The sequence below is a fragment of the Coccinella septempunctata genome, chromosome 5, assembly GCF_907165205.1.
Source record: "Coccinella septempunctata chromosome 5, icCocSept1.1, whole genome shotgun sequence".
NCBI lineage: Eukaryota > Metazoa > Arthropoda > Insecta > Coleoptera > Coccinellidae > Coccinella > Coccinella septempunctata.
Genome location: NC_058193.1, coordinates 12,357,355 through 12,379,719, shown reverse-complemented (window position 1 = coordinate 12,379,719; position 22,365 = coordinate 12,357,355).

Sequence of the window (22,365 nt, the reverse complement as noted above, 5' to 3'; positions counted from 1 at the left end):
CTCAATTCGAAAACTATGTGCAGTTTCAAGATTTGGTTCGAATCGATCAAATAATTCCTTAGGAATTGAAATGATATTTTGCCGAATCGACTACTGAAATCTTCATTCCTATCAGAACTATCGATCTGAAATTCAACATGTGCATCTCAATTCGAAAACTATGTGCAGTTTCAAGATTTGGGTCGAATTGGTTCAACAGTTTTTGAGGAATTGATATCACACTTTGCCGAATAGACCACTGAAATCTCAATTCCTATCTGCACTATCGAACTGAAATTCAACATGTGCATCTCAATTCGAAAATTATGTGCAGTTTCAAGATTTGGTTCGAATCGATCCAATAGTTCCTTAGGAATTGAAATGATATTTTGTCGAATCGACTTCTGAAATCTCCATTCCTATTAGAACTATCGATCTGAAATTCAACATGTGCATCTCATTTCAAAAACTATGTGCAGTTTCAAGATTTGGTTCGAATTGATCCAACAGTTTTCGAGGAATTGATATCACACTTTGCCGAATTGACTACTGAAATCTCAATTCCTATCTGAACTATAGAACTGAAATTCAACATGTGCATCTCATTTCGAAAACTATGTGCAGTTTCAAGATTTGGTTCGAATTGATCCAACAGTTTTCGAGGAATCGATATCACACTTTGCCGAATAGACCACTGAAATCTCAATTCCTATCTGCACTATCGAACTGAAATTCAACATGTGCATCTCAATTCGAAAACTATGTGCAGTTTCAAGATTTGGTTCGAATTGATCCAACAGTTTTCGAGAAATTGATATCACACTTTGCCGAATTGACCACTGAAATATCAATTCCTATCTGAACTATCGAACTGAAATTCAACAGGTGCATCTCAATTCGAAAACTATGTGCAGTTTCAAGATTTGGTTCGAATTGATCCAACAGTTTTCGAGGAATTGATATCACACTTTGCCGAATTGACTACTGAAATCTCAATTCCTATCTGAACTATAGAACTGAAATTCAACATGTGCATCTCAATTCGAAAACTATGTGCAGTTTCAAGATTTGGTTCGAATTGATCCAACAGTTTTCGAGAAATTGATATCACACTTTGCCGAATTGACCACTGAAATATCAATTCCTATCTGAACTATCGAACTGAAATTCAACATGTGCATCTCAATTCGAAAACTGTGTAAAGTTTCAAGATTTGGTTCGAATTGATCCAATAATTTTCGAGGAATTAATATCACACTTTGCCGAATTGACCACTGAAATATCAATTCCTATCTGAACTATCGAACTGAAATTCAACATGTGCATTTCAATTCGAAAACTATGTGCTGTTTCAAGATTTGGTTCGAATTGATCCAACAGTTTTCAAGGAATTGATATCACACTTTGCCGAATTGACCACTGAAATCTCAATTCCTATCAGAACTATCGATCTGAAATTCAACATGTGCATCTCAATTCGAAAACTATGTGCAGTTTCAAGATTTGAGTCGAATTGGTTCAACAGTTTTTGAGGAATTGAAATGATATTTTGTCGAATCGACTTCTGAAATCTCCATTACTATTAAAAAATCCAATAATTAAACATAATCGATAATAAAACAGATGTTTCTGAGCAAAGGATTCCTCAAAATCATTGAGCAATCCGATTTAAGAAAAATATATAGAGCGTTTCATTTGAAATAACATAACAATGTCCAACATTCGATTTAGCCGACGTTATTCATTTCTGTGATATTGTAAAATTTGTAGCATTTTTTCTCTTGATTCTGAAATGAAAATTTTCGGAATGGCTCATTGTCCTTGAATATTCATCACCATTTACATCTGAATATTTAGCTTGAGATGAAAGAAGTTAAACGGATGCATAGATACACACGATGGAATATAAACAGTCATAATTCCATTCGAGAGAGCCAAGATTGGTTTTCTTTCACGTGATTCTTTCCCCTACAGATAAATGCGATAAAAAATCGTTGAGATATGCCGCCTGGATTGCAATTATGGAGGAGATAGCGCGCTGCGCCTCTCTACAGTTAATTCATCCGTATACTTATATTCCGCCTGTCTACATCTGCTTTGAAAATACAACGTTGCCATTTTCGGAGGTGCTAACGAGCAAAGAGTCCCCCACAGCAATTCTTCGATATACAGCTCAGTACACTAGCGCCAGTGATATACACTCGAACTAAAAGATTGTTCAGTACATAAACGGGGTGCGTTGTGACCTCAAAACGATTTTTTGATATGTTGATCCCTGAAGCCTCCTGAATCTAACAAGCTAAAAAACAAGGCAAAACGTTGTCACCTCCGATTTCGGAGGTGACAGCGATATATATGAGGTGAGAGCGTTAAACGAGTTACTATTTCGGAGGTGGTATTAACACTTTATAACTATATATATATATATATATATATATATATATATATATATATATATATATATATATATATATATATATATATATATATATATATATATTTATAAAGTGTTAATACCACCTCCAAAATAGTAACTCGTTTAACGCTCTCACCTCATATATATCGCTGTCACCTCCGAAATCGGAGGTGACAACGTTTTGCCTTGTTTTTTAGCTTGTTAGATTCAGGAGGATTCAGGGACCAACATATCAAAAAATCGTTTTGAGGTCACAACGCTCCCCGTTTATGTACTGAACAATCTTTTAGTTCGAGTGTATATCACTGGCGCTAGTGTGCTGAGCTGTATATCGAAGAATTGCTGTGGGCGACTCTTTGCTCGTTAGCACCTCCGAAAATGGCAACGTTGTATTTTCAAAGCAGATGTAGACAGGCGGAATATAAGTATACGGAGGAATTAACTGTAGAGAGGCGCAGTGCGCTATCTCCTCCATAATTGCAATCCAGGCGGCATATCTCAACGATTTTTTATCGCATTCTTCTGTAGGGGAAAGAATCACGTGAAAGAAAACCAATCTTGGCTCTCTCGAATGGGATTATGACTGTTTATATTTCATCGTGTGTATCTATGCATCCGTTGAACTTCTTTCATATCAAGCTAAATATTCAGATGTAAATGGTGATGAATATTCAAGGACAATGAGCCATTCCGAAAATTTTCATTTCAGAATCAAGAGAAAAAATGCAACAAATTTTACAATATCACAGAAATGAACAACGTCGGCTAAACCGAATGTTGGACATTGTTGTGTTATTTCAAATGGAACACTCTCTATATATTTTTCTTAAATCGGATTGCTCAATGATTTTGAGGAATCCTTTGCTCAGAAACATCTGTTTCATTATCGATTATGTTTAATTATTGGATTTTCCCGAAAATTTGAATATCTTGTACCATCTCTCTGGTTTAAATTTTTTAGGGATGTATCATAAAGAAAATTACCAATTATATCGAAACAAGTAAGATTTTATGAAAAATTATCCAAAACAGATTCGCATTTTTCGATAGATCATACAGGATGTAAGGGAAAAAATAAACAAAATTGAAGTCTTTTTGAAGGCCTCGAGTCAAAATATTTTGAAATTGCAACCATATTTTTGTCAAGACATGATGAATCTACAAAATGAAGTTAATAATATAGATACATACTCGGATACATATGATTGATTGGTAAATTCCCAAAAGCTATAATGAACAGCGGACACTATGATGGACGCATGATGAATGGAGAAAGACAAAAGTTAATTCAAGTGTTTTCGCATGAAGTTTTATTATTCAAAATAAATGATAATTCTTATAATTAACAAATCAGGTGCAATTGAAATTTTTGTTTTGGTCTTCGAAAATAACACATATTGATTAAACTTCCACTATCCAAAATAAATAGGTACATAGATAAAAAAAATTTATATACAGCATATCTGTAAACAAATGAGAAGGACTAAGGGAGATGCTTCCTCAATGAAAATAAGCGGGGGTAGTTCCTTCAAATTTTTTTCCAAATCGACAGCTCTTCCAAGATACAGCCTTTGGAACGCGATGACGAGTTTACAGTTTTTAATTTTTTGTTACAGGTTCTGAAAAACACTGAGTCATAAAACTATACATATTATGAAGCACTGAGTAGATTGGTACCAGTTTCAACTTCGGCAAGCTCGTAGTTTGGGCGGTAACTTGCTATCGATTTTTTTAATGTGTCTCTCCCTTAAATTCAAAAACTTGTGTTAAAATGTTGAAATTTGAGTTATTATGGCTATTGTCATAGAAGTTTACGAAACTAGCAGGTCGGGGGATCCAAGATTTCGGGCCGATTCACCTTAAAAAAACATAATAAAATGAATTTCGTGAATAACGAGGCTAAAAACCACTATTCTCCGCTATAAAAAATTAGTATTATTCCAATAATATACTGACTTAATTAATGCTACGTTGCTATTACTATAAGTCTCGGTTGTTCAGTTTAGGATTAGGCCAAGATTTAAGATGATTCTAGATTAACATGACAGAAATGAACTGAAATGTCAAAATCAATCTAGGATAAACTTTAATCCCGAACTGAACAACTGGGCCTATTCATGTAGAGTTTCGGATTTTGCGAGAATCCATTACTTTTTATTCAAAACAACAACTGCGCTGAAGGAAATGTGATTGACTGTCAGCGACACATAATATCAACCATCTAAATTCTGTAGTCTATACAAATTTTTTTGAACTCTCATTATATGTACTATGTAGCAGTCTGATACTGAAATCCGTCATTTGACAAAATGAGTTGTCAGTTTAAAGACTGACCAACATTTTCGAAAGCTATTGATCTATTAATTAAATCGTTCTATAATTGGTCCTAAATTGACAGTCGTATTGTGAACAACGATATGCAGCGGATTATCTAAATACGAAATAAATTCTGAAATGTTTCGGATCATGAGGGTAATTGAATAAGTATCTTGTTCGTATCTTTTGTTGAACTTCATTGTTCTAAATATTCTTCAATGAATGAAAATATAATATCAACACACATAATTTTTTGATTTATTCGTCATCTAATCATTAAATAAATCGTTTCCCGAAGAGTTTCGATTCTTGAGGCAAATAGAATATTGAATTATTCACATCATTATTTGCCGAACTCAAAGTTCTGAATGAATTAAAATCTAAAATTGACAATATACGAAATAATTTTCTCAAGAGTTTCAATGGAATCTGAAAATTTTCATCATTCTGGAGCATTCTGGACATCAATTATTTTCGAATCTTCCAAGGAATAAATTCAATTTTATCCAATATAACACGCAAAACGAAATATTACTCGAACTCGGCATCTTGAGCAATTCGTTCCTAAAAAGCCCGAATCAGGTAGAAAAGTTTGAACCCTTCATATCAGCGTTAACACGTGTTTTGCAGTAAACAGATGTTGGGCTGAACGTTTCTCACAACAAGAAGAATTTGAATTTTCATATGACGGTACAAGGAGGTACAGGGTGTTTCACAAGTAAACAGACAAATGAAAACCGTGAATAGAGGGCATTGAGCTGAGTTCAAAATCACCCCATATACAGGATGTCCCTAAACTAGTGGATCAAACGTCACACCACGATAGAGTAAACCAAATATTATCGAATGACACCAACATTAGTTCGACGAAAGTGTACCGTTTCCAGAATAATCAGAATTTTATTAAAATACCTAAAGTTGCGATTTTCGAACTATTTTTCTCAATAACAGGGCCAGTTTGTGAAAACGGAAATCGATATTAAATTATATTGAACTAAGATTATTGTTATATCTCCCCTAATTCAAATTATTTTAAGTAGTTAATCGATAACCATAACCTAAGTAAAGGTAAATTGAAACAATGGGGTATTTTCCTAAATTTCAAAATATATGTCATAAAAATCCTTATAACTCAAATATCTCGAAATATATTTTTTTCGAATTTTAACATATTGCGTTTTGTCTGTATTCGATTACGAAAATTCTGGTTTCAGAAGAGCTCTTGTGAACATTCTACGTCATTTTTACAATCCGGCAACGCCGATTTGTGTCAGTAATGGTCATGAAAGTTTTCTGATCACCATAGATGTAATAAATATCAAGTTTGATAATCACATTTGAAAAGAAAAACACACAATGACACAAAATGTCATCGGTTTTAAGAAGGTAAAGACACAGATTACAGAAACAATTTTTTGTAATCTGTGGATATCTGCTTGATCTGTTCCAGTGTTGTCGAATTAACAAAAATTACTATACTTTAATAAAGGCATTCTACGTCACAAGCTTTCACATAGTCGAAGTTTCGAAGGGTGTATTTCTGAAATGTCTGAATTTTGAAGCGAATCTTTTACGTGTTGGATAACTTGTAGAAAAGGCTCTCCATAAATAATCTCAAATTCGGTTTTGGAGTTTTAGGAAACTTGCCCATTGTTTTTAATACATGATTTTTTATACTCAGAATTAACACGGGTGATAATATGGGAGAAAAACGCTATCCTCAATCACAAATTGGCCTTGTGATTGAAAAAATAGTTCGAAAATCGGAAACTTTAGGTTAGGTTTTCTCAGAAACCGTACATTTTCGCTCAACTAATGTTGGTGTCATTCGATAGTATTTGATCTGCTCTATCGTGGTGTGACGTTTGATTCAATAGTTTTGGGGCACCCTATATACAAGTTTCTTCGGGGTTTCTTTAAATTTCTCGAATTTCCGTTTGGCTATAACTCCTGAAATTCTTGATCAAGTCGACTGAAAATTTATATTTAGCCTTGAGTTATTAATTTCATTGGAACAGAGCATTGAAATTCGAAAAAAATCAGGACCGGGCTCAGTGAGGCTTTACTTTACTTCAAACTCATAAAAACACCATGTATGTAGTTTTTTAATCATAATTTCAACTTTTTTGTTATCTGCATTATTATTTTCCCAAAATGAATTGATTTTTGGGTTGTCTCACATGTTGATCATATTCTAGAAATAATTGTTTTGGTCAGACGCCTCTAAGGAATAGAGCACTTCATGAAAATGTATTTAGAAATTCTCAATTGAATTTTTTTTTCAAAGAATATTCTGTTGAATGTGTTCAACAATTATACCTTATTCGGTCTTCAAAATAGTCATTCACAATGATGAAATGTTTCAAAATTTAAAATGCCCAGATATGGATGGAGAAACTACGCTATCTTGAAACTAAAAATTAAAACTTGATCTTCAGAATGAATCTATTTTTCTATGGACAACTAGTTGTGTGAATAAAAACAAAGAAAGAAATCGCGGGGTGTCAGATCTGGATATCTAGCATTCCAATGTTGGGGTCCTACCCTTCTAATGAAATGACCTGAAATACTGATAAATACTTTTGCTGGTGCATGAATATCATCAATGTTTCAATAATAAATTGTAATAAGACCAGACCAATCCATAGATTTCCATAGATCCAATAATGACTATAACGGAATCAGTGAAGAGTTCGAAAGTGCATTCATCATACTTATTCGAAGTGCCAATCATTACCTTCACTAAAACACCAAATGTGGTGAAAATCAGTTCGGAAAATCACTTACAGTTCCACGATGTCCATAAAAAGCGATTCATTCAGAAGATATCATGTTATAATTATTATTTTCATGATAGCGCAGTTTTTTATTTCCATTTCTGTTCATTATCAATATCAAAGCTTATTATCACTGTAAATGTCTTATCTGAATACCCAGATATGCTATAAATATCAAAAACAGATGCAAGACATATATTGAGAACGAAAAACTTCAGTTGAACATTTCCAATTCCATTTTTAGATTTCGACATTTGATTGGCGATTATATTCATCCCATTAATTAATGTGAAGGAAAAGTCAATGTGCAGCGCTGTTTTTTCCAGAGGCATTTCACCACCAAACAATTATTCATTAAAAATAATCCACTGATAAGGCATACCAAAGTTTCATTGATTTTGAGAAAATCAATGCAGATACCTGAAAAATTCAAATTTGTGACGAAAAAAACTACAAACAGAATGTTTTGCATGAGTTTAAATTTGAATATAGCCTCAATGAGTCCGGTCCTGTGTTCGTCAACTTTTAATGTTCTCTTTTATTGAAACTTACAAGTTTAAGCGGATAATGAATTTTTAGCCGAATCCAACCAAAATATTTAGAGTTATAGCCGAACGAAAATTCGGGAAATTTGAATAAACTCCTCTGTATATCGGAGACGGAAGACACACATATGAGGTGTGTTTGAACTCAGCTCAATGCCCTCTATTCACGGTTTTCGTTTGTCCGTTTACTTGTGAAACACCCTGTGTACTGAAAAATCGCAAAAGACTCCTGGAGCAATTGAAAAATGCCATTAAATCAAGAAGTATTTTTTGATCCGCTATGATGAAAAGTGTCAATATCCAGTTAATATTATTATTTGGGGAGATTAATCGAAAATCTACAATATCTCGAAAACCAAGGCACTTTTACAAAACGTTAAATATATTTATCTGAACCGTCATAGAGTCCTCTAGCCGGAGGCTCCATATTATCCATTCATTACGCCACAGCCTGTATAATTATCATTATTATATCAATGTATTGAAAATAAACAGACATCAATACAAGCCAGTTGTTTTTTTTTGAAGGTGAAGCTCCTATTGCTTCAAACTTCTTTTAATTATTTTGACTACCCAGACTACCATTCACGCAAGATGATTTTTGTTGAAGAATTCAACATTCTTGTAATTATCCGTTCATTTCTTCAAGAGATACCTATTCCCTACCACCTTTGAGTATTCAACTCAATGCTAACACTGCATCAAATGCATTCATTCTTCGGGTTGATTTTTTTGAATTCTAAGAAGATAAACAACAGTAACTCTCCTCAAACTTCTGATCACTTGTATTTTCCATGTAAATAAATAGATTTGGTATGTCTTCAATCAGTTTGTATAAACGTCAGTTATGTTCGTTACATATTTTCGACTTAATATTTTCCGAAGTGATTTGGCATTGTGATTGAATACGTAATTACTGAGAGTCTCACGTAGAACGGACTAAGTAGCACTGATTCAAAACTCAAAAATGTTTTGACAAGCGTCTCAACCCAACGTTTTCCTACCATACAGAGTGAAAGGTATCCAATTTCCATGGCCAATCCAGTGCTATAATAAAAGTAAATGAAGTATAGAAGCTGAAAGTAAAACGTATATCTTTGTTGATTCATTCGGGAAAAACATCCCAATGGAGTTCCTAATGTCGTGAATATAATGCCCAAAAATTAGATTACTATTTCATACCAGAACAAATTCGGTAAAATTGTCTTTGGAATTAATCTTATATGTCACGAAAAATTTCATTGTCATGTATCATTCATTTTGGGACCTATAATGTATTAAACTCCCCCTATCGGACGGAGTATCGTAGACATAAGCATATTCATTCAAAACTGTTAATATTCATGAAGGAAAGATAATAATTTCTGACCAAATTCATTTACACCGAGATCACGAACCTTATCAATCAAGTATTAGCGTATGAAGTTCATTAGTATCAGTATCGTTCTCGAACTATTTACAGGTTTCAATAAGTGTGAATGAATCGGAAGAGCAGCTGTATTCTATATATGAGTAGAATTCAAGCTGCCTTACTTTCTGTCCTCCTAAAATCTGGCAACGTTGCGGGAGGTGAGAGCGCACTACTAATAAGAAATATATGCGGAGGTAGTAAGTTCTGATTCGTTTGAAGAAAAATTTTTCGATACAAATCTTTTCCCCTCTTTAGGTACCCCTGTTATTTACCTTCCCCTCTACATATATAAGCAAAAATTATTCCAATTATATAACTCCTTCACCCGGAGGTCAGGTCGCCCAATGAACTTAACGGAGGTAACAACGCACTACGGGTTCATATATATATATATATATAGAAGTAGTAATATATATATATATATAGTTATAAAGTGTTAATACCACCTCCAAAATAGTAACTCGTTTAACGGTCCCACCTCATATATATCGCTGTCACCTCCGAAATCGGAGGTTCAGGGACCAACATATCAAAAAATCGTTTTGAGGTCACAACGCACCCCCTTTATGTACTGAACAATCTTTTAGTTCGAGTGTATATCACTGGCGCTAGTGTGCTCAGCTGTATATCGAAGAATTGCTTTGAAAGACTCTTTGCTCGTTAGCACCTCCGAAAATGGCAACGTTGTACTGTGCAAGCAGATGTAGACAGGCGGAATATCAGTATACGGAGGAATTAAGTAAAGAGAGGCGCAGCGCGTTTTCTCCTCCATTATTGCAAGCCAGGCGGCATATCTCAACGTTTTTTTATCGCATTCTTCTGTAGGGGAAAAAATCACGTGAAAGAGAACCAATCTTGGCTCTCTCGAATGGGATTATGACTGTTTATATTTCATCGTGCGTATATCTATGCATCCGTTGAACTTCTTTCATCTCAAGCTAACACTATAATTCTGAATTTGGCGAACTATTTCATTACCTATCTGAAAACGAATCGATTTGAGTCTTGTCCATAATAATATTGCTACTCTCTATGGAAATGATCCATATAGATAATACTACCTATTAGTAAAACGAATAATCAGTATTGTTACATTGCATATAATAAAATAAGCTGTTCAGAGAAAAACATTTTTTGGATAAGAATATTCAGATGTTAATGTGATTAATATTCAAGGACAATGAGCCATTCCGAAAATTTTCATTTCAGAATCAGGAGAAAAAAATGCTTCAAATTTCACAATATCACAGAAATGAACAACGTCGGCTAAACCGAATGTTGGACATTGTGTTATTTCAAATGAAACGCTCTTTATATTTTTCTTGAATCAGATTGCTCAATGATTTTGAGGAATCCTTTGCTCAGAAACATCTCTTTTATTATCGATTATGTTTGAATATTGGATTTTCCCGAAAATTTGAAGAGCTTGTACCATCTCTCTGGTTTAAATATTTTAGTGATGTATCATAAAGAAAATTACCAATTATATCGAAACAAGTAAGATTTTATGAAGGATTCGCCAAAACAGATTTGCATTTTTCGATAGATCATACAGGATGTAAGGGAAAAAATAAACAATATTGAAGTCTTTGGAAGGCCTCGAGTCAACATATTTGGAAATTGCAACCATATTTTTGTCAAGATATAATGAATCTTCAAAATGTAGTTAATAATGTAGATACATACTCGGATACATATGATTGATGTACAGATGATTGATTGGTAAATTCCCAGAAGCTATGATGAACAGCGGACCCTATGATGGACGCATGATGAAAGGAGGAAGACGAAAGTTAATCTAAGTATTTTCGCATGCAGTTTTATTATTCAAAATAGATGATGATTCTTATAATTAACAAATCATGTGCAATTGAAATTTTTGTTTTTGTCTTCGAAAATAACACATATTGATTAAACTTCTACTATCTAAAATAAAAAGGTACATAGATAAAATATAGCTATATACAGGATATCTGTAAACAAATGCGAAGGAATAAGGGAGATGATTCCTTAATGAAAATAAGCGGGGTTAGTTCCTGTGAATTTTCCAAATCGACAGCCCTTCCAAAATACAGCCTTTGGAAGGCGATGACGAGTTTCTAGGATCAATCTAGGATAAACTTCAATCCCGATCTGAACAACTGGGCCTACTCATGTAGAGTTTCGGATTTTGCGAGAATCTACTACTATTTCTTCAAAACAACAACTGCGCGTAGGAAATGTGTCTCTCGCTTAAATTCAAAAATTTCTGTGAAAATGTTGAAATTTGAGTTATTATGCTATTGTCATAGAAGTATGCAAAACTAGCACGTCGGGGATAAAAGATTTCGGGCCGATTCACATTTAAAAAAAACATAATAAAATGAATTTCATGAATACCGAGGCTAAAAACCACTATTCTCCGCTATAAAAAATTAGTATTATTCCAATAATATACCGACTTAGTTAATGCTACGATGCTATTACTATAAGGCCCGGTTGTTCAGTTCAGGATTAGGCCGAGATTCAAGATGATCATAGATTAACCTGACAGAACTGAACTGAAATGTCAAAATCAATCTGGGATAAACTTTAATCCCGAACTGAGCAACTGGGCCTATTCATGTAGAGTTTCGGATTTTGCGAGAATCTACTACTTTTTCTTCAAAACAACAACTGCGCGTAGGAAATGTGTCTCTCGCTTAAATTCAAAAATTTCTGTGAAAATGTTGAAATTTGAGTTATTATGCTATTGTCATAGAAGTATACGAAACTAGCACGTCGGGGGATCCAAGATTTCGGTCCGATTCACATTTAAAAAAAAAACATAATAAAATGAATTTCGTGAATAACGAGGCTAAAAACCACTATTCTCCGCTATAAAAAATTAGTATTATTCCAATAATATACCGACATATGTAGTTAATGCTACGATGCTACTACTATAAGGCCCGGTTGTTCAGTTCAGGATTAGGCCGAGATTTAAGATGATCATAGATTAACCTGACAGAACTGAACTGAAATGTCAAAATCAATCTAGGATAAAATTTAATCCCGAACTGAGCAACTGGGCCCATTCATGTAGAGTTTCGGATTTTGCGAGAATCTACTAGTTTTTCTTCAAAACAACAACTGCTCAGTAAGATATTCCTAAAAAATGTTGCACTGAAATGAGTTTAATATAACAAATACCTAGTTGATTTAGTTGGTTTTAGTAAAACACAACTACATAATAATTTTCCCACATTTGATCCCGACCTCGAATGATATAAAATTATTTATTAGCATAGCAGTCTATCAGCATACTGCAAAAGTATTATCATTTGGTGGGTAAATATTGAAAAAAATCCCAAATGAAGATTCAGTTTATTATTTAAACAATAATATGAAGTCAAGGATAACAGAACAAAAGTAGGTTATACATAGTGTTTGTTCATGAAAATTTTGAGTCAGTATAAAAACCAACATATTCTGAACCTTAGGAAGTCTTTATTTACAGCTCATGAGAATAAACGTTGAGATATCGTCACAAACTCGATTATCTGCTAAATTACATCGAAAGTCAACGATTTGAAAATTTTTACAGTCGAATTTCAGTTAAGATTTTATCAATATTCTCTAAAAGCCCTAATTATAATTCGATATTCAATCTTAATCTTACTTTATATCAGTATTATTATTTGGTAATCAAAAATAGTAGGTAAAGCTAAGGTTTTTAGCGTATATGGAAAACTCGGTCAACCGTTTTCAACATCTCTTCACTTAATTTGATGAAAAATAGTAAGTTTGATCAATATTGATATAATTGATGATAATTGATAAGAATGAAGGCTTTTAGAATAATGGAAAACTCTGTCATATTGGAATACTTGTGGCGTTTTTTCACTCCTGATGAGAGTCTTCAATTCTCTTATTTTTTTTTTCGTGTTGAGTAATACTGAATTCTACTATGGCCTTAAATTTAGAGCCAGCTCGTCCAGCATGGAAGGAAATGACACTAAAAATAAAATACATACTGTGCGAGTTTGGCAAATCAAAAACGGTATGAGATTTTTTAAATTATTATTCTTTAAATGGTGGAAAATTTCATATTCTGCAAAAAAACAGGCTTCTTCAAGGTTGATTCGTGTTTGACTGAGGTAGGAAGAATCACTTCACGATGTGGGAGCGAGACCGATGATGACACTATTATAAAATTCATTTAATATGTTTCATTCAGATAATAAGGTTTATAACAGATGTTCGAATTGTTTTCCTCAGCCGCAATGCAAGCTTGATATCTCCTTAAGAGGGGTCTACACCGTTCTAGTGGTCAGTTCAAAAAGAAAAAATGAATATCTCACGTCAGAAACTGCTAATTTATATGGGGTATTCATTATAATTCAATTCAATCAGTTCGTCACCTAGAAAATTCAGAAATTTTTCTATTCGTCAAACGGAAAAATTTTTTTTTTATTGAAGAACAAATATTCATTCATGTTATTAACTTTCCGATGTGGAATTATCTCTTCTATGAAATTCCACATGAAAAAATTTCTCCAAAAGTCTCGTCATTGGTTACAATTCGTATCCTGGTGAAATTGAAAAAAGACGTTCGTCTTTTCAACGAAAGTGGAAACTATTGTAATATTCGTAACTTTTACTGATCGTTTAAATGTTCTGGAAAGACCCCACATTCTGGTAGTCTTTCCCCCTTTACGCCTTATACGGATGGCGAGAAATTCCCGTGGTATAAACTCCTCTATAAGATCGTGTTATCAAACGTTTGTTTCTTCCATTGTTAACCAATTCAGCTGCCTCCATTTATCTGTGCAGTAACTCAGATATTTTCGATTAGCTAAAGAAATCTTTACTTTCTCCGCTCCAAATAAGATAAATCTTGCAGATTTGAATCTGGTGAACGAGATAGTAACCAATCGCTAGAGTATACCTCATCAAGATACTTTCTAACTGCCACTCGTGCAAGTTATGCGTGCTCAGGTAACCATATTTTTCCAATGTGGACTCATCTGTCCATAAATTTTTCTCTGCGAATCACGGATTTTCCTGATGCTGTTGTTCGACAAAAGCTACACTGAGTTGATGGTTCCGGGACAGCAAACATTTGTACTCGCGCGCGTACTCGAGTCTAATTTAATTGCGTCATTCTCAGTCTCGTTCCCACATCGTAAAATACTTCTTTCTGTTCAACTCAAACTACAATAAGCCCCAAAGAAGGCCTTAGGCACACAAGAATTATTTTCAAATAACTAAGAAAAATGTCTTGGAAACTATTTTTTGCAAAGAATCAAATCGTCCACTATTCAAGGAATGATCTAGTATTTTTTCAAGAAGAGTCAGATGGTCGATGAATCGATCTCCCGGTTACAGCTTGCCGTCGACATCTGGGACAGCCTGTATATATAGTGCTTACTTTATTATGACTATCATTTTTAACAAAAACCGTCCAAAATTGAATAAACAACCCCTTCATGGTGGAAGCTATGCCAGAATTTGATTTCGTTGAATTTGCAACCCTCGCAGAACTTTTTAGATACAATCAAACTTCAAATCACAAAAGCAACATGGATCCGAATAAGAAGAAGAAACCACATATAATACCTACCAACCGCACTAGCATTTGGAGATATCGATAATCGTTTGTGGATGAAAACAGTTAAAACAGATGATTCAAAGAAAAACGCCAGCCTAGCAAACCTTCCCTGTCATTCGGATCTACCAAAAATAAATTTTCAGTGTGAAATTTCTAAAGAGACAAAAAGAGACCTCCAACAAATGCTCATATATCTCGGGAATGAATACTGCTGATTTCATGAGAATCTTCTCACTGTTCCAAGAAACGCAGGGAATAAGCAGTTGATGTTGATATCGCAGGTTGAGAATATGAATAACTATTCATGGTTAGGTACAGTTTTCCCATTCGACTTTCAGAATTTAGTTTACTCATTGAAACTTCTTTCTTATTATTCAGTATATTTTCTTATCGGACTGTTGACTGAGCATATTCTCGTTGTTTTAGTTAACATTGTTTCTCCAGGGACAGATGTCCCAGCAGTTAAAACAAATTTCCGATACTTCTTGTTGTGTTAATATTCATTACACAAATTTTGAGTATTAAGTCAACAGTAGTTCGAATCGTGACAGCATAGTAAACATGGCACGCAAAATTGAAAAATAGTAAATTTTCTTGTGCAGATAAAAATATTCACACGGTGCATGAATTTCTGGGTTCATGGGTTGAAGCTTGCATAGGTATATTATATTGCCATCACAATGAAAAAATTGATCAGATACGTTTCGGTATATTGAATTCTCACTGAAATAACCTAATGTGATTTGGTTGACAACGAGAGGTTATAATTGTTTCGATTCAATTCCATATACAATTCGAGTACTTCAGACATCTCACTTGGTAGACAGTTGAATAGAGTAGAAATTGGAAAAAAACTTTCATCAGCAGTACCTACTAGCCACTAAATCTTCATAAACAAAAATGTGGGTTCATCAAGAGATCGAAATTTGAGTTATGCATAAGCGATCTTGAATAAAGAAAGTATGAAATTTTTAGAGAAAACTGTATCGAAAGCATATGAAAATAAACAACAAACAGCAGCGATATCGGCACCAGTGGTTCAAAATCTGAGTAAACTGAGATCTGAACTATCGAACTATTGGATCGATTCGAACCAAATCTTGAAACTGCACATAGTTTTCGAATTGAGATGCACATATTGAATTTCAGTTCGATAGTGCAGATAGGAATTGAGATTTCAGTGGTCTATTCGGCAAAGTGTGATATCAATTCCTCGAAAACTGTTGGATCAATTCGAACCAAATCTTGAAACTGCACATAGTTTTCGAAATGAGATGCACATGTTGAATTTCAGATCGATAGTTCTAACAGGAATGGAGATTTCAGAAGTCGATTCGACAAAATATTATTTCAATTCCTAAGGAACTATTGGATCGATTCGAACCAAATCTTGAAACTGCATATAGTTTTTGAAATGAGATGCACATGTTGAATTTCAGTTCGATAGTGCAGATAGGAATTGAGATTTCAGTGGTCTATTCGGCAAAGTGTGATATCAATTCCTCGAAAACTGTTGGATCAATTCGAACCAAATCTTGAAACTGCACATAGTTTTTGAAATGAGATGCACATGTTGAATTTCAGATCGATAGTTCTAATAGGAATGGAGATTTCAGAAGTCGATTCGACAAAATATCATTTCAATTCCTAAGGAACTATTGGATCAATTCGAACCAAATCTTGAAACTGCACATAGTTTCCGGATTGAGATGCACATGTTGAATTTCAGTTCGGTAGTTCAGATAGGAATTGAGATTTCAGTGGTCAATTCGGCAAAGTGTGATATCAATTTCTTGAAAACTGTTGGATCAATTCGAACCAAATCTTGAAACTGCACATAGTTTTCGAAATGAGATGCATATGTTGAATTTCAGTTCGATAGTTCTGATAGGAATGAAGATTTCAGTAGTCGATTCGGCAAAATATCATTTCAATTCCTAAGGAACTATTGGATCGATTCGAACCTAATCTTGAAACTGCACATAGTTTTCGAATTGAGATGCACCGGTTGAATTTCAGTTCGATAGTTCAGATAGGAATTGAGATTTCAGTGGTCAATTCGGCAAAGTGTGATATCAATTCCTCGAAAACTGTTTGATCAATTCGAACCAAATCTTGAAACTGCACATAGTCTTCGAATTGAGATGCACATATTGAATTTCAGTTCGATAGTGCAGATAGGAATTGAGATTTCAGTGGTCTATTCGGCAAAGTGTGATATCAATTCCTCGAAAACTGTTGGATAAATTCGAACCAAATCTTGAAACTGCAGGTAGTTTTCGAAATGAGATGCACGACATGTTGAATTTCAGATCGATAGTTCTAATAGGAATGGAGATTTCAGAAGTCGATTCGACAAAATATAATTTCAATTCCTAAGGAACTATTGGATCGATTCGAACCAAATCTTGAAACTGCACATAGTTTTCGAATTGAGATGCACATGTTGAATTTCAGTTCGATAGTGCAGATAGGAATTGAGATTTCAGTGGTCTATTCGGCAAAGTGTGATATCAATTCCTCAAAAACTGTTAAACCAATTCGACCCAAATCTTGAAACTGCACATAGTTTTCGAATTGAGATGCACATGTTGAATTTCAGATCGATAGTTCTGATAGGAATGAAGATTTCAGTAGTCGATTCGGCAAAATATCATTTCAATTCCTAAGGAACTATTGGATCCATTCGAACCACATCTTGAAACTGCACATAGTTTTCGAATTGAGATGCACATGTTGAATTTCAGTTCGATAGTTCAGATAGGAATTGAGATTTCAGTGGTCAATTCGGCAAAGTGTCATATCAATTCCTCGAAAACTGTTGGATCAATTCGAACCAAATCTTGAAACTGCACATAGTTTTCGAATTGAGATGCACATGTTGAATTTCAGTTCGATAGTGCAGATAGGAATTGAGATTTCAGTGGTCTATTCGGCAAAGTGTGATATCAATTCCTCGAAAACTGTTGGATCAATTCAAACCAAATCTTGAAACTGCACATAGTTTTCGAATTGAGATGCACATGTTGAATTTCAGTTCGATAGTGCAGATAGGAATTGAGATTTCAGTGGTCTATTCGGCAAAGTGTGATATCAATTCCTCGGAAACTGTTGGATCAATTCGAACCAAATCTTGAAACTGCACATAGTTTTCGAAATGAGATACACATGTTGAATTTCAGATCGAAAGTTCTAATAGGAATTGAGATTTCAGTGGTCAATTCGGCAAAGTGTGATATCAATTCCTCGAAAACTGTTGGATCAATTCGAACCGAATCTTGAAACTGCACATAGTTTTCGAATTGAGATGCACATGTTGAATTTCAGTTCGATAGTGCAGATAGGAATTGAGATTTCAGTGGTCTATTCGGCAAAGTGTGATATCAATTCCTCAAAAACTGTTGAACCAATTCGACCCAAATCTTGAAACTGCACATAGTTTTCGAATTGAGATGCACATGTTGAATTTCAGATCGATAGTTCTGATAGGAATGAAGATTTCAGTAGTCGATTCGGCAAAATATCATCTCAATTCATATCAGAACTATCGAACTGAAATTCAACATGTGCATCTCAAACCGAAAACTATGTGCAGTTTCAAGATTTGGTTCGAATTGATCCAACAGTTTTCGACGAATTGATATGACACTTTGCCGAATTGACCACTGAAATCACAATTCCTATCTGAAATATCGAACAAAAATTCAACATGTGCATCTCGAATCAAAAACTGTGTACAGTTTCGGGATGTGGGTCCAACTGATCCAATAGTTCCTTAGGAATTGAAATGATATTTTGTCGAATCGACCATTGAAGTCTCAATTCCTATCTGCACTGTCGAACTGAAATTCAACATGTGAATCTCAATTCGAAAACTATGTGCAGTTTCAAGATTTGGTTCGAATTGATCCAACAGTTTTCGAGGAATTGATATCACACTTTGCCGAATTGACCACTGAAATATCAATTCCTATCTGAACTATCGAACTGAAATTCAACAGGTGCATCTCAATTCGAAAACTATGTGCAGTTTCAAGATTTGGTTCGAATTGATCCAATAGTTCCTTAGGAATTGAAATAATATTTTGTCGAATCGACTACTGAAATCTCAATTCCTATCTGAACTATCGAACTGAAATTCAACATGTGCATCTCAATTCGAAAACTGTGTAAAGTTTCAAGATTTGGTTCGAATTGATCCAATAGTTCCTTAGGAATTGAAATGATATTTTGCCGAATCGACTACTGAAATCTTCATTCCTATCAGAACTATCGATCTGAAATTCAAGATGTGCATCTCAATTCGAAAACTATGTGCAGTTTCAAGATTTGGGTCGAATTGGTTCAACAGTTTTTGAGGAATTGATATCACACTTTGCCGAATAGACCACTGAAATCTCAATTCCTATCTGCACTATCGAACTGAAATTCAACATGTGCATCTCAATTCGAAAACTATGTGCAGTTTCAAGATTTGGTTCGAATTGATCCAACAGTTTTCGAGGAATTGATATCACACTTTGCCGAATTGACCACTGAAATCTCAATTCCTATCTGAACTATCGAACTGAAATTCAACATGTGCATCTCAATTCGAAAACTATGTGCAGTTTCAAGATTTGGTTCGAATCGATCCAATAGTTCCTTAGGAATTGAAATGATATTTTGCCGAATCGACTACTGAAATCTTCATTCCTATCAGAACTATCGATCTGAAATTCAACATGTGCATCTCAATTCGAAAACTATGTGCAGTTTCAAGATTTGGGTCGAATTGATTCAACAGTTTTTGAGGAATTGATATCACACTTTGCCGAATAGACAACTGAAATCTCAATTCCTATCAGAACTATCGAACTGAAATTCAACATATGCATCTCATTTCGAAAACTATGTGCAGTTTCAAGATTTGGTTCGAATTGATCCAACAGTTTTCAAGGAATTGATATCACACTTTGCCGAATTGACCACTGAAATCTCAATTCCTATCAGAACTATCGATCTTAAATTCAACATGTGCATCTCAATTCGAAAACTATGTGCAGTTTCAAGATTTGAGTCGAATTGGTTCAACAGTTTTTGAGGAATTGAAATGATATTTTGTCGAATCGACTTCTGAAATCTCCATTCCTATTAGAACTATCGATCTGAAATTCAACATGTGCATCTCATTTCGAAAACTATGTGCAGTTTCAAGATTTGGTTCGAATTGATCCAACAGTTTTCGAGGAATTGATATCACACTTTGCCGAACAGACCACTGAAATCTCAATTCCTATCTGCACTATCGAACTGAAATTCAACATGTGCATCTCAATTCGAAAACTATGTGCAGTTTCAAGATTTGGTTCGAATCGATCTAATAGTTCCTTAGGAATTGAAATGATATTTTGCCGAATCGACTACTGAAATCTCAATTCCTATCTGAACTATCGAACTGAAATTCAACATGTGCATCTCAATTCGAAAACTATGTGCAGTTTCAAGATTTGGGTCGAATTGGTTCAACAGTTTTTGAGGAATTGATATCACACTTTGCCGAATAGACCACTGAAATCTCAATTCCTATCTGCACTATCGAACTGAAATTCAACATGTGCATCTCAATTCGAAAACTATGTGCAGTTTCAAGATTTGGTTCGAATCGATCCAATAGTTCCTTAGGAATTGAAATGATATTTTGTCGAATCGACTTCTGAAATCTCCATTCCTATTAGAACTATCGATCTGAAATTCAACATGTGCATCTCATTTCAAAAACTATGTGCAGTTTCAAGATTTGGTTTGAATTGATCCAACAGTTTTCGAGGAATTGATATCACACTTTGCCGAATTGACCACTGAAATCTCAATTCCTATCTGAACTATCGAACTGAAATTCAACATGTGCATCTCAATTCGAAAACTATGTGCAGTTTCAAGATTTGGTTCGAATTGATACAACAGTTTTCGAGGAATTGATATCACACTTTGCCGAATTGACCACTGAAATATCAATTCCTATCTGAACTATCGAACTGAAATTCAACAGGTGCATCTCAATTCGAAAACTATGTGCAGTTTCAAGATTTGGTTCGAATTGATCCAATAGTTCCTTAGGAATTGAAATGATATTTTGTCGAATCGACTTCTGAAATCTCCATTCCTATTAGAACTATCGATCTGAAATTCAACACGTGCATCTCATTTCAAAAACTATGTGCAGTTTCAAGATTTGGTTCGAATTGATCCAACAGTTTTCGAGGAATTGATATCACACTTTGCCGAATAGACCACTGAAATCTCAATTCCTATCTGCACTATCGAAATGAAATTCAACATGTGCATCTCAATTTGAAAAGTATGTGCAGTTTCAAGATTTGGTTCGAATTGATACAACAGTTTTCGAGGAATTGATATCACACTTTGCCGAATTGACCACTGAAATATCAATTCCTATCTGAACTATCGAACTGAAATTCAACAGGTGCATCTCAATTCGAAAACTATGTGCATTTTCAAGATTTGGTTCGAATTGATCCAATAGTTCCTTAGGAATTGAAATAATATTTTGTCGAATCGACTACTGAAATCTCAATTCCTATCTGAACTATCGAACTGAAATTCAACATGTGCATCTCAATTCTAAAACTATGAGCAGTTTCAAGATTTGGTTCGAATTGACCGAACAGTTTTCGAGGAATTGATATCACACTTTGCCGAATTGACCACTGACATCTCAATTCCTATCTGAACTATCGAACTGAAATTCAACATGTGCATCTGAATTCGAAAACTATGTGCAGTTTCAAGATTTGGTTCGAATCGATCCAAAAGTTCCTTAGGAATTGAAATGATATTTTGCCGAATCGACTACTGAAATCTTCATTCCTATCAGAACTATCGATCTGAAATTCAACATGTGCATCTCAATTCGAAAATTTTGTGCAGTATCAAGATTTGAGTCGAATTGGTTCAACAGTTTTTGAGGAATTGATATCACACTTTGCCGAATAGACCACTGAAATCTCAATTCCTATCTGCACTATCGAACTGAAATTCAACATTTGCATCTCAATTCGAAAACTATGTGCAGTTTCAAGGTTTGGTTCGAATTGATCCAACAGTTCTCGAGGAATTGATATCACACTTTGCCGAATTGACCACTGAAATCTCAATTCATATCTGAACTATCGAACTGAAATTCAACCGGTGCATCTCAATTCGAAAACTATGTGCAGTTTCAAGATAAGGTTCGAATCGATCCAATAGTTCCTTAGGAATTGAAATGATATTTTGCCGAATCGACTACTGAAATCTTCATTCCTATCAGAACTATCGAACTGAAATTCAACATGTGCATCTCATTT